Here is a 14,553-nt window from a genome sequence, read left to right as displayed (position 1 = left end):
AGAAATACTTAATAACTGACCAATCATGTCGCTTTTGTTGTTGTTGTTTAGTCGTGTCTGACTCTTCGTGACCCCATGGACCAGAGCACGCCAGGCATTCCTGTCTTCCACTGCTTCCCGCAGTTTGGTCAAACATGTCGCTTCTACCCTCCCACAAAAGTCCTTACCCCTCTAACAAAAATCCTGGCAACGCCCATGCCAGGAGTTCTTTAAAAACTCAAATGTGAAATTACTTATATATATGTATGTGTGTGTGTCTGTGTATTTATATACCATCTTGCAAGGCAGTGTACAACAATATACACTAATATAATAAAACATAAAATACTCAATATACACTAATACAGTATAATAAAACATAAAATACTATTAAAACAAGATAATCCTTGAAAAATTGACTGCTTCCCATCAGCTCCAGTCAACACAGCCATACTGATGTTGTCATTCAAAACATTATTATTAGTATTATTATTAGTATTCTGCCCTTTATCCATAGATCCCAGAAAATATGGAGGGCACCAGGTTGGCAAAGGCTGTTGCATACTATTGCTCCCGCTTCATTAGAGCTGCTGGAGCTCCTGTTGCCACCACTGAAAGGTGGGAATCGAGCTGTCTCTCCCAGCCCCTGCTGGTGGAAAATGAGAGTGCAACTTTAATTCACTTCCCAGAGCCCTAAGCACCCCACGTGATGAGAAGGAAGAGCCCCTTCATCTATAGGTAATTTTCCTAAAACTAATGACACAGTGACATTGCTTGTCCATAGATATAGATATTTTGGTATTTATAAACCATTTGATATTAATAATTTCTCAGTGGTGTACATAAAATGTTTTAAAAGTGCCGTAGAAAGAACACAGACAATTAAAATCCATCCTACAAACAGAAAGCTACCTTAAAATGCCTGCTGAAACATGAAAGTCCTTGTCAAGCACCTGAAGTCAAGCAGTCTAATGTTACTCAGGAAGAAGTTCCACAGGATAGGTCCCACCATACCGAATGCATGGCTTCTGGTCGTTACAAGCCATGCATCTGAACCCTGCAAGGACCACCATTAGAGAGACTCCCCCAGAGATGTCAACGATAGATATGACAGTGATAACAGGGATCAGGCAGTCCTTAAGATATCCCGAACCCAAGTTATTAAGGGCCTTGTACATTAATATGAGAATCTTGACCTTGAGTGTTTACAATCCCCCTTCCCCAGCTTAGGATAATGCTTCAAGTATCTGATGAAATGGACTGTAGTCCATGCAATCTAAAGCCATATTGCCATAATGCACTTCTTAAGGTGCCACAAGGCTGTTGTTTTTTGCTGTGAGATGCTAACACGGCTACTACCCCTCTGGGAATTGCCCCATGACAAAATCTTTCCCCAGAGAGAACATCCAATGAAGATTAAAGCAGCATGTTGTGAGAGGAGGACCACACAGCAGTGTTGTTAATAATAGTGCAATCTGACGCAGGCCTACTCGGAAGTGAGCCCAGTTGAGTTCAGTAGGACATACGTCCAGGTATACAGGGACGACATTCCAGCCTGAAGCAAAGTTGGTTCTCCTCACTTAATATTTTGTCAACAGTAATGTTTCAAAATAGTTTTAATTTTGCAGCCACACTCATATTGCCTTTTCCTCATTTATCCTTGGTATGAGTGAAGCAGAAGGGGAAGGCAACAATTCTGAAAAGTCTAATTGTATTATTAAGCATAGCCATGCTCTGATGAGGGCTGTCTGGATCATCAAGAGCAAAGACCAACAGGCCCAAGAGCTGAATGTCTCTTTTCAAAAGTCTGCAGATCTCTTAAGAGGTGGAAGGTGACATTTAGAGAATCCTGCTTTGGGGCAAATGGTTGGTCAGAAGCATCTCTGGGCATCTTTCTGCCTACGTTCCTATACGTCTCCAGGGGGTTGCCATTTAGGGAGAATGTGGGGGAATTCCTTCACACACACACCCCTTGGTGTTTTAGATCAAGTGATTTAAAATAAGTGACAGTGTGGATTAATGCACGGATAGGGAATCTGTGGCCCTCCATGTGTTGCTAGACTACAACTCCCATCATCCTGGACATGCTGGTGGGGCTGATGGGAGTTTGAGTACAGCAGTATCTGGAGGGCCACATGCATTCCTAGGAGGCAGGATCTGCCGCCCCTATAGACCTGAGGCGGTTGCCTTACCTTGCCTCATGGGTGGGCTGACCCTGGGTAGGGGGACCCAATGTTCCGACTGAGAATAAGGCAGCTCTCTATGTTCCTATGCTTGCTTTGTGTGCACTGCTATTTGCAACCTGTTATACATTGCCAGTTGAGGAAGAGCACCAAGCAGCAAACCTGCAGCCTTCCAGAGGTTGTTGGACTGCATCTCTCACCAGCTCCAGCCGGCATGGCCAATGGTGGAGAAGAGGAGCTGCAGGCACAGCATCTGGAGAGCAGCCATATATCCCTACTCCTTTAAGTACAGGGTAGCATTTCGTCCGCTGGGCCCTCCAGTCACTGACAGCAAAGGTTGTCAGCTGCCTTTATTTGTAAACACGCCGGCTTAGCAGGCTGGTGGATCGGTGTGGAATAGTCCGCTGACCTCCCAGCGAAGCTTGGGCCAAGGGGTTCTGTGTCGGTCCCAAACAGGCTCCAAACGATTTCAGACTGTGATACTTTTTTTAACAGGCACACCCTGTGGGGAATGTAGCAAGGCTTTGGGTTGCGCAGGATCCTTAAAAAAAAAATGTCCATAAATAATCATGCCTATGTTACATCTTCTGTACACCGCCCCGGTATGTTTCTGACGAAGGGCGGTATAAAAACGTGGAACAAACAAATGATCCTCGCAAGCAAAGCATTCGGCGTGCAAAGGAAGGAGGGGCTTCTCCCCTTGTGTTTTGGGTTCTCATGCACACCACGCCGCCAGGATGTAGAAATCGGAGGGGGCGAAAGGAACACCAGGGGGTGGAGTTGGGGAAAGTTCAGGCATGTGACTCGGAGGCTGCTGCTGCTGCTGCTCTTGCTGACATTACATCACTGCAACTCGCGCGGAGCGGCTCTCGCCAGCCCGAAGTCAATAGCGCGCCGCTGAGCTTCGCGCGCTCGGCGCTGTCTGATCGCTCCCTCGCCCGGTTGCCGTGGGCCTTCCCGGGGGGCCGGAGCTCGCTGCCTGCTCCCGACCTGCCCCTCTTTCTCCCGAGAGGGGGGCTTCTGCTTGCCCTGTCGCCTCCCCTTCCGGGGCTGCCGGCGCGCCTGGAGCTGCTGTTGCTGACGCGGGTAACTTCTTTCTTTACGCGATCGCCCTGGGCAACCGGGGAGTTTGGTGGCGCCCGCTCGAGAGAGCGCATTTTCACCCACCGAGGGGCTTCGGCCGCCGCTGCTCTGTGCTCCCCTTCGTGGCGGCGCCGAACTCGAGCTACCGGCGTCAAACCACCTGTTGGCGCTCGGGCAGCGTACACACGTGCGCCTAGATGCGTGGCGATAAAGAGGGCGCTTGGTGCTGTTCTTTCCCCGGATTGCTGTTTGATTGCAGCGTTACGGAAGTACAAGTAAAGAATTTGCGGAAAGAAACATTTTCAAAAAAATGGCTTAAAAGAGAGAAATGAATGCGCACATTCGGATCCCCCATTTTTGGATGTATATTTAAAAAAAGGGAGGGAGATTGGTTAAAAGGAGTGTAATGTCTCCACGTTCCAAGACATGTATGGATGGAACGCTGGCATTAGTGATTGTACAAAACACATGCCTTTGAGTTGCTGGGCGATTTACACGGCAGTTGGAAAAACATGCACTTAACACAGTGGGGCTTCTGAGTAAATTTTCACTCATTCAGGCCCAGGTGGGAGAGAAAGAAGGGTGAACATTGGGTGTTGGAGAGAAAACACTTATTCAGCAACATCTTATCACATGACATGTGCAGGAAGATGTCTGTTCCCTTGTGGCTTTCGGTCAGTGAAAGGAGCTTGGCATACAGTGTGCAGGTGCATTTGTCTTCCTCTAGAAGGGCCATAGTGCACAGGTAGAACAGCTGCTTTGCATCAAGAAGGTCCTGGCATAGAGCTGGGAGAGACTCACTGTCTGAAACCCTGGAGAGTTGCTACTATAGTCAGCATATTGACAGTACTGAGCTAGATGGATCAGTAGTTCAGTCTCAGCATCAGGCAGATTTCTATTTTCCTATACAGTATATAGTAGTCATCACTATTTGCAATTTAAAAACTTTGACACATCTTTCACTAGGGAGCTCACAAGACCTGGAGAGATATGCCTTTGTGCGGTCAGCTTCTTGCCTATATGAGTTTTTAGGAGGTTTGTGCGAAAAGCCCCATCAGGAAAAGAGGACACAAGTGATTGATGATGGTGTTTTGCACAGGACCCACCAAAACCTGCACCACCATTTGCAAGGCTGGAAACAGAAGTACCACACGGCTTCTGCTTCAGCCTGGGAAACCAGCCGTGAACTCTTTGCTCAGTTGTGATCTCAGTAGGTGGCCTTATCTGTCTATCTCCCTGGAGTTGGAATTGTGTTGCACTTTACTCACCAAGAAATGTCAGAGAAGAAATTAATATTTAAGCGGAGAGGCAAGGTTAAATATGGAAGATTGTAAGATGCAGATATTAACCAGCTATCAGTGTGTGGATGCTAGCTGGAAGCCTGGTCTTTGTATCTGAGAGGCTTTAATAGGGGGCAATGGCTAGTGGCCATAATTACTCATTTTTGTAAGTAACTTTGAGTTTCACTTTTCTGGAAAAAGCAAATAACAATAATTTGTTTCAGGGCTTCCCAGAGACATTTGGTAGACCAGTGTGGGATGCAGGATTCTGGACCTTTGGTCTGATCCAGCAGGGTTCTCTTCTTACATTAAGTGGTGACCAACCTTTGTTTGGCATGTGCTGTGTACTGAAATCAATTCCATGTGCATTATGGTAGTTGATTCTAGTTGACCAAGCTGTGGAACAAGCAGCAGTGCTCTGAATGAACCCAGACACTTGGAGCTCCATGAAACCACCTGCTTATTCAGCATCCAGAGTTGTAGAGTTGGAAGGGGTCCCAAGGGTAATCTAGTCCAACCCCCTACAATGCAGGAATCTCAACTAGATCATACATGACAGGTGGCCATCCAACCTCTGCTTTAAATCCTCCATTGAAGGAGAGTCCACCACCTCCTTCCTTGTAACTTGAAGCTACTGGTTTGGGTCCTATCATCTGGAGCAGGAGAAAACAAGCTTGCTCCATCCTCGATGTGACTGCACTTTAGATATTTGTAGATGGCTCTCATATCTCCTCTCAGTCTTTGGTTTTCCAGGCCAAAAATACACAGCTCCCTCAACTGTTCTTCATAAGGCTAGATTTCCAGACATCTGGTCATCTTGGTCACCCTCTGCATACGTTTCAGCTTGTTAGTAGCCTTCTTAAATTGCGATGCCCACAATCCATCCTGATTTTCTTGCACCAGACTTAAACTGTTGTTAGGCGATGTCTGGTCTTCATTGAGTATTCATTCTGATTTGTTTGTGAGAAGATTTTATGACAATGAATATTCATCCTTAATTCATTTTGAGTTGCTTGCAGAGTGATTAAATGTCTTCCCATTAATCCTACACTTTTTTAGTGCATTTCCCCATCTTGGCATTTCCCCCTCATTTTACTGACTGCAAAAGTCTGCTGCTGTTGTTCTTAAAGTAGATTTGTTGCACCAGAGCACTTTAAATCAACTTTAGTTGCGCAAACCTAATTTTCCAGTATGCAATTAGTTTGCTCCCATAAACTAGGTTATCTGATGTGCATTTGATGGGAATTTGAGAAAAGCCTCCTCAGGGGCTGTAACCAGACTTTGGAACTCTTTACCAAGGAAGTGTCACTTACGGTATCTATTTATCTTGTTAGTGGCCTTCCACCAGCAGGCAACCCCCTTTTTATTTAAACAGACATTTTGTTTTATCTCCAGCTCTTTGTTTAACCTGTATTTTGATTGTGTTTCAGCTGGCTATTTTTTTTTTTTAAATACCCTCATTTGGTGACAAACAGTGGGAAAGGGAGTTTGCTTTCATACCACGCTTGTCTGCTTCTCAAAAGCATCAGGCTGACCACTGCTAGAACCCTGGAACAGATGGACCTTTGGTCTGATCCAGCCCTTCCTAAGTTAGTTCTCCCTTCCATTTAGTAGATCCGTATGTTGGGCAAATCTGTACTTTATGCAACAGGAATAAGAACTGCTAGCCTGCAAGCCAGTTATGGCCTATGGGAGCTTCCCCGTCTGACCTGTGCAGTAATTAGACTTTAAAAAGGGTTTCTATTAGTGCCAATGGAAGCTATTTTTTAAGCCTAATTGCTGCCCAGTGGGAAATTTTTGGTTTGTGAAGGTTGCAGCTGGAGGCAGGAGAGTTAACCCTTCCCCTGTGTACTTCCCCTATGCCCTCATTGAAAATTGTTGCAGTTAGACTTGAAAACCTGCTTCCAGGTTTTCCTAACCCTGTGGCTGACTTTGTATCAGATATGTCTTTAGGAGATGGCCTGAGGGTGCTGAACCTGGGTGTTTTGTACTGGGCCCCAGATCTCCTGCCCCTCTTCTCAAACTGTTTTAATACCTTTGCTTACAAAGCACAGTGCAGTTCCAGCCTCCCACCATCTTAACTTGCATCTGTACATACAATTCAACATATATAAATATGTGTTGGGGCCTGTGTTGGGGCCTGCTATACAGCAGGGATGGGGAACCTGTGATCCTGAAATTACTGCTGAACTTCAACTCCTGTCAGCCTCAGCCAGCATTCCCAGGGATGGTGGGAATTGTAGTTCAACAATGTCTGGAGGCCACAGGTTCCCATGCCTACTGCACAGAGGCAGCCACAGGGTTAGGAATGCCTGGAAACAGGACTACTCTGTTTTTGTCTTTGGGTCCTCCTGTGATTTTGAGCTGTCTTCCTTCCTCTCCACCAACTTTCCTGTAGCTCCTGGGTGTTATCACTGCTCCTTTCCAGCTGGAAATGGGCAGATGTGTCTTGTAATTCTTAAACAACAGCAGGATGCCATTTCAAACCACTCTTCTTTCAATCTTAAGGCCGTTCAGGTATTTTCTTTTCTGATTGCCTAGCAGTTCTGTGACACTCATCTTCCACATGTACAGCCCGGACCTAGTTTGTCACATCCTTCTCCCTCACCTACACTTTTCTTGGCTCCCTTTTGGCCACCTCCAGGCTCTCATGGAGGTAGCAGGCCCTTCAGGGCCTTCTGGGTAGTGGCGCCCTCCCTGTGAACAGGGGTATAAATAATAAAATGATGATGATGATGTTTAATCCTGTCTTTAGACTGGTGTGACTATTGCAGCCATCCTAATTAGGCAGACCAATAATTTTTTTTGTGTGTGTGTGTGTGTGTGTTTATTCCTTGGTCCAGACAGCATGGAGCAGTTGGCTGAGGACCCCAGTGTCCATCCTCCATATGAAAAGCTGCTAGTTGTAGCAAGATAACTAATATGGAAGGCCCATTCCCAAATTTGAAGTAATGTCTTGTGGAAGAGAGGAGATACTCTTGCTAGGCCTTGAAACCTCCCTTGCTTAATCCTCCCAGCACTGCATCTCTCTTTTATGTTTGAATGAGCGGCCAACTCAAGTGTGCTGTTCCTCGCATGATCACTTCAGAATGAAGAATACTTCTTCCCACACATTCAGGCTTTCATATCTCTGGACACTGTCAAATTAGCAGGTTCCCCATTTGTACATCCTGTCCATATTTAATTAAAGCGTGTAGAACGCCGTGAACTTTGTTTCTGCAATTTTAAAAACATAGCATTTAAAAATAAATCATATGACTCAGGGCTTTGTCCAGAGGCAAGGGCTTGAGCCACCTCCAAAATGTGTGTGTGTGTGTAGGGGGACACACAACATTTTAGGGGAGGGGAGGGTAACAGCGGGGGGTGGGATAGATTCTGCTAGAGCCCACATAGCAGACAGATCACACAAACAGGTCTAGATTTCAAAGGGGAGTCCCATCTTACTAAGATGCACTTGATACTTCTTAAGTCTTAATTATCCAGTTTAAGTGGAAAGAGATGATATATCCTTCCATTGTTTATTATTCTCATGTTTCCTTCATCCACTTGTGGCTTTCAGTGTTATGAGGCATGCAGGACATAAAGGAAAAACTTAGCACATAATATTTCTATCTTTTGTGAAAGCAATACAATGATGTGGTTATTTGATTTTAGTTTCCATTTTATTATACAGTACTAGAGATGAGCAATCTGTGGCCTTCCAGATGTTTTGAGGCAACAGCTCCCATTATCCCTGACCATTGGGCCTGCTGGTTGGACTGATGAGAGTCCAACAACATATGGAGGGCTACTTGTTCCCCATCTCTACTGCTGCTGCAATGCAACAGACAGTGTTTTACACCAGCAAGGGCTGGTGATCACCTACAGAAGCTATGGAAATAAAAGAAGTTGTTTTAAGCTGCCTGGCAAGTTGCTGGATGAAGTAGGTAAAGCCTTATCAGACACGAGACATCAGGAAGGGCAGGGCATTGGGAGAGCAACAGAGCAACGCTCCAAGTAATTGAAGCCATGCTGGAGAAATTCAAGGCTCTTGTTTCTCGTCTGGTGGGTGTGCCTTGAGTGCAGCCCTGTCACTGGCTGGCTTGGAGCCAAGGACACTTCAGCTTGACTTGCGGGACTGTTTTCTAGCCGGCAGTTTGTTGTGATGTCAGATGTTGTGAGAAGGGAACGCAACTTGGCCGGGCAAAGTCTGCAGAAAGTTCGTCTTCACATTTGGCCTTGTGCCACTGGCAGTTAGGACTATGCACATTCCCTGGCTCACAGATGGGCTTCTCCCACTTTCTAGCCATCATTCTCCTTATACCTAATATGGAACTTTTAAAGTTCTCATATTTTTGTTCCTTCGCCCCCGCCTCCTCCACTAACTTCTCTTATAGACTTCAGCAGTCTGGCTAGTTTTCTTCCCATGTCCCTCTCTTCAATGTTCAGTCAGTAGACCAAATGGGCAGCCCCATTTAGAGTGCATTGTAGTAATCTACCTGGAAGCATCTTGGGCATGGTTGACCAAGGCTGGTTTGCATGGTGCTTCCCAAACACCCAACAATCAGCTGGGTGGGACACGGTGTGCAATGTGCTTTGCAAGCTCTATGCTTGGCACTTCCCAAGTACCAGGATTAGGGCTTACTAAGCCCTTTGTGCAGTTCTTTCCAAGTGCCCGACAACCACCTGATTGGAGACACTCATAATTGGCAATGCCTGCAAAGCCCCTTTGGACCAGACCCCACTGCTACCTGCCCCACACCTGTTGTCACATATTGTCACAAAAAGGGAATCCCCCACACCTGCACAACATCATTAATCACCCACTCTACTCAATTCATTGCAAGTGGGTCCTGATCCAATAAATACAAGCAGAACCATACTGTAGCAAACACCCCGTCTCCCACAGACCAGTCCTATATAGATGCATATTAGGGGGCAGCAGCCCTATCCTCACCCAGGCTGCCCTCCATCCTGTTTAAGCTCTTGCATGTCCCCATGTATACAGAACGTAAGCTCACCACACAGGAATACCTCACTCACTCACTCACTCACTCACTCACTCACATGCAGTCTTTCTCTCACACCCAGATACACTCACCCCACGCTCATCCCTGTTACTGTGCTGGGCTTGAGGGAGGAGCTTAAACCTCTCTTGCCAGCCCAGGGCTGTGGTGGGTGAATTCTCCATCGCAGCACTTGCTGGATTTCCCCTGTGCTGGGCTTGGTGGAGAGGTTTAAACTGGCCCCAGGACCAGATTGAATATATACCTCTCGGGATCAGAGCTTTTGCACCCTCTTGTGGGCTTTCCCCCAACATCTGGTTAGCCATTGCAAGAACAGAATGCAGGACTATTGAGGCCTTTGCTCTGATCCAGCAGGTTTTTAACATTTACAGGTTGTCCCAGGGCAAATGGTACAAGAGTGCACTGGTGGCAGAACAGCTGAGTTCACATGGATCAGCGTTGAGGCTTGCTTCTAGCTTTTTCCGCGGCCCGGCATTTTCCCTGACTTATTATTTCCCTGAATATTGGCTGTCCTTGTCAACGTGCCTCAAGCTGCCTTGTGGAGGATGGGAGGAGGTAGGGACCATTCTTGGGTGTCCCACCCCACACCCTTGCTTTTCTCTCAAGGGAAGAGCACTAATGTGATTTTTCCTGTTTGAATCCCTTGACAAAGTTGTCAAAGTCATGATTGCATTTCCTGCTGTCCGTCCAAAGGTCAGCGCTGATAGTGGAGTCAGACCTGGCTCTGAGCTGAGCCAAGGACCTAAGGTTACTACAGTTCACTTTCGAAAGTGCAGACCCTCCTCTTCTCTCTCTGGGCCCCCTCAGCTACCTAAGCAGCGAATGAGCTTTGTCAACCAGATGAAGGGAAACATGCATCTGTGTGAGCTTTTGTGACTTTGTCTTTCATGGTTTTGGAGTGGGAGAGGCGTCCCTTGTATCCTAATTGTGGGAGTAAAGGGTGGAGCAGAGAAAGGGAAATGGAAACAATCTGCAGAAGACACTTAAGTTACACAACTAATTTGACAATAAGATATTCTTAAATTTCCAGAGTTGCAGTTGTGGTTATGTTTCATAAGTCTCTTAATTTTAAGATATTTTTGAAACTGAAACAAACACTAAACTGGTGAGCTTTTTATAAAAATAGCAACATCCTCATTTGTTAATTTATTGAAGTACTTTTTCTGAAGCAGCTGATTACACCTGATTTAAGCTTATACTTCCCCGCTTTTAAACGGTGTCTTTATGGCAAGCCTTTTCTCCTTCTCCCTTTTGGTAGCTGTTAAAAGAGTCTTGCTGGGTTAAACCAGAGACCCATATGGTCCAGCATTTTCTTTCTGACAGAGACCAGTTAACTGCCTCTGGAAAGCTCACAAGCAAGACATGAAGACAGCATTCCTATTTTGATCTTTTATCCCCATGTCTAATATGCTGTCCTTGAATATGGAAGCTTGAGTTACCTATGATTAATAGCTCCTCACAGGTATATCTTCCATAAACAGAGAGCCGTACATTGTACTACTATCCTGCCCTGTGCTTCAAGCTCTTAAAGTCCTTGTGCTTTGTATTATAGTTGATTGAAGTGGCTGGGCTACATCACTTTCTCCTGCCAGCAGCCCCTGCCAGACTGTGCCAGGAGAAGCAGGAAGAGGCCTCCAAGCCTGTGACTGGGGCTGATCTGTGCACCGCTGTGCCACAACCCTTTTCTGCAAGTTGTTGCTGGAGCTGTGACATGCATGCAGAAACATTATTATTATTGTTGTTATAATTTATTATACCCATTGGTCACTTTATAAAAGCAAAGGTCTCAAAAATGATTTAACAAGATAAAATGTGTACAGATGAAAACAAACACCAGGGGGGGAAAATGTAAGATACAAAATGTCCATCCTAAAATTCATTCTTCTGTCATGGGTGCATCCAAGTCTTGGAGACCAGCCAGCCAGAAGCAATCTGCCCAGGCTATGGCAGTTTTCTAGAGTGCGTTCTCCTAAACCCAGCAAGAAAATAACAGAAAAGGGCCCATGAGTTGGGTGGAAGTGGTATTTAGCAAGGGTGGGGAACCTCAAACCCAGAGGCCACATGTGACCCTCCAAGTCTCCCTGTCTGGCCCTTGCTCTCCTGCAACTCCCCTCTCCTATAACATGCCGGTTACTGTCCCTGCTTTTAGCTTTCCTTAAATGTTTTTGCCTGTTGGGAATGTGTCCTTGAAGCCTGATAATATCTCTTCCTTGCCTGGATGGAGGATAGAGAGATGTGCATCTTAGTGTTCGCAGAAACTAGCTTTCTGTACAGAAGTAAGATTTACCCCAGTTGCTCCACCCTCTTTTGCCTGTGGCCCCACCCACTACTGTCATGTGGCCCCAGGAAGGTTTCCCAGAAGGGAGTGTGGTTCTGGGGTTGGAAGAAGGTTCTCAGCCCCTGGTGTATAGGGTTTTGCAGTATTACGGGCAGTGGAAGCAGAAGGCTTGGAGGACACACAGAGATGGAGGGAAAGCAATGTGGAGAGGGGACATAGGGGTCCTGCAGTGTCAGGGAGAAGGTCTAAAGGGTCTGGCCAGCTAAAGATTGTGGATGTCTGGCCTTCCAGGGATCTCTGGTAGTTGTGGAGCAGGAAGAGTTTTGTTGACAGGTGCAGCTGTTCCTGACCCCTGTGACACCGCAGGAAGACACTTCTGCTGCTGCATGTGACCCTGTCTTACAAACATTAAAAGCACTTAGAACCCCCTTTAGGTCAGGAATAACAATGTTGACTAAAGTTGGGTGAGGGAGCCAGTATCTCACCCTCAGACGAGCTTACAGTTGGAACCTGTGCGACAAAATAAGGGGCAGTCTAGCTCAAGTGCCGGCAGTTGTGGTTGTGCCACATTTTGGCTCCTGAGGTGGATCACAAAATAGCTCCCACCTCCCTGCCAAAGAAGAAGCAGTGAATGAAGATCTATATCAGGAAGAAGCAGCAAAGAAATATCTGCATTGGGATCTGTTGCTCCCATGAATCCTGCCGCCTGAGGCAGTTGCCTCTGCAGGCAAGTAAGCCATCCACCACCAGCACTGGCTGTGATTCAGGGAACTCCTGTCTGAGAAACAGCCAGAAAGATTACTGTAGGTAAGAACAATCCCTTCTTTTCCCTCTCTTTCTGTCCATTGTAAATCCTGCAGGCAGAGAGGGGAGGAACTACTGTCCGTTCTAGGATCTGCTTGTGACTGTGTACACACAATACCTTTAAAGCATCTGCGAAACACATTTCCCTCCTCAGAAAATTCTGGGTACTGTAGTTTGTTAAGGGTTGCTGGGACATGGAGCTCTGTGAGAGGTAAACTCCAGTTCCCAGAATTCTTTGAGGGGGGGAAATGTGATATGAATGTGCTTTGAAGGTGTAGTAGTATATATGCAGCATCTATCTACTATAAAATTACCATTTTCCACATCTCTTTTAGCTCCTTTGAGTTTCTGCCCAGGACACCTATGCAGTGAGGGGCAGAAGAGGAGGTGACCAATTGATTCAAAGAGTCACAAGCAGCAGGTTTTTGTTTAAGGCTGAGGTGAAAAGAACAAAATGATAGTTCTGGATTACTGCTGTAAAATGGGCTTATCTCCTTTTACTGGAAGGTGTGGGGTGAGGATTGCTTTTACTGGGGGGAGGGGAGTGTTTTCAGACAAAAGGTGTCTTTCAGCTCCTGTGAATCTCCTGTCATGTTCAGCCAGGGAAAAGTTGACTTTTGTGTTCTGTGAAACAACTGAAAGAATGGCACTGAAATTTGCTTCAATCTTTTTTTCCTGATGGAATTTAGCTAGGAACTTGGCTGCTGCTGTTATTTTTATAGGCCTCAGATCTGCATAGCCATTTGCAAAGTACAAGCTGAAAGATCATTGCCCCACAGAACTTAATATCTAAAATTCAACACGGGAAACAACATAGGAAGAGGAAGCAGGAGTAAATGGAGAACTTCCTTCCTTCCTTCCTTCCTTCCTTCCTTCCTTCCTTCCTTCCTTCCTTCCTTCCTTCCTTCTCTTCAAGAATAAAAATCGCCCCAAGGCTGTTTGCATAAAATACAACAATAAAACTCAATGGGAAACATCTCAACTAAACAATCCCATTTTATTAAAACTAGCAATTAAAAAATAAGAACATGCAAATATTTCAGTTGCATGTGCAATGTGTAAGTGAAAAATTAGCTGTGCAATAAGCCACAAATGGAACCTTCTGCAGCAGGATATAATGAATAGAATTTGGTAGTTATCTGGCTGTTAGTTCTCATCTCTGTGTTACGAAGTATGTTTTTCATTTATTCCTAGAGAAGACTTCCTAGCTTTTAAAAGAAAGATTACTGTTAAGGCTGCAACCCTGTGCACTCTCAATTGTGGGTAAGCACAACTGAATTAAGTGGAATTTCCTTCTGAGTAAATATGCATAGTGTTTGACTGTGTATCTGTTAGGAAATGAACAAAAATGTTGTTGATCATGTACAGTTCTTCCTAACTTTACTCCCACTTCCCCCTTGAAATTATCTGTAACCTTGAAGTTTCCTTTCTTTAAATAGGATTCCTAATGTTTATCCAGTGACAGCTCTGCAGCAAATTATTTGGTTTCTATTAAAACCTCGGTGTGTTTCAAGTAGAAACCCTTTTATCAAGGGGTTTATCAAGGGGTTAGCTACTAAAATGTTTCCATTTTACTTTGCATCTCTTAGTCTAGGTCAGGGGTCAGCAACCTTTTTCAGCCGTGGGCCTTGTGGTGGACTATATTTTGGGGAAAAAATAATAAATTCCTATGCCCCACAAATAACCCAGAGATGCATTTTAAATAAAAGCACACATTCTACTCATGTAAAAACACGCTGATTCCCTGACCGTCCATAGGCTGGATTGAGAAGGCGATTGGGCCGCATCTGGCCCCCGGGCCTTAGGTTGCCTACCCCTAGTCTAGGTGTAGGGAACCAGAGGCCCTCTAAATGTTGCTGGACTACAGTTCCCATCATCCTTGGAGGTGTCATCCAGCAACACAGGTCACATTTTCGAGGAATACCATAAGAAATAGCTGC

General features: G+C 45.6%; 1 protein-coding gene across 3 annotated transcripts in view; it reads left to right on the top strand.

Annotated features, from left to right (window-relative positions):
* Positions 1 to 2,933: 2,933 nt before the first annotated feature.
* Positions 2,934 to 14,553, top strand: part of NR1H3 (nuclear receptor subfamily 1 group H member 3) — a 35,731-nt gene continuing 24,111 nt past the window's right edge. Inside the window, exon 1 of one of the 3 annotated variants that reach the window (XM_081902013.1) lies at positions 2,934 to 3,248. The gene's annotated coding sequence lies outside the window, so the exon portion shown is untranslated. The remainder of the gene's footprint in view (positions 3,249 to 14,553) is intronic. The other 2 variants (XM_081902014.1, XM_081902010.1) reach the window with 2 other exon arrangements.

The sequence above is a fragment of the Podarcis melisellensis genome, assembly GCF_964234715.1.
Source record: "Podarcis melisellensis genome assembly, chromosome: 1".
Classification (NCBI taxonomy): domain Eukaryota; kingdom Metazoa; phylum Chordata; class Lepidosauria; order Squamata; family Lacertidae; genus Podarcis; species Podarcis melisellensis.
This window is presented reverse-complemented; position numbering and strand designations above follow the sequence as displayed.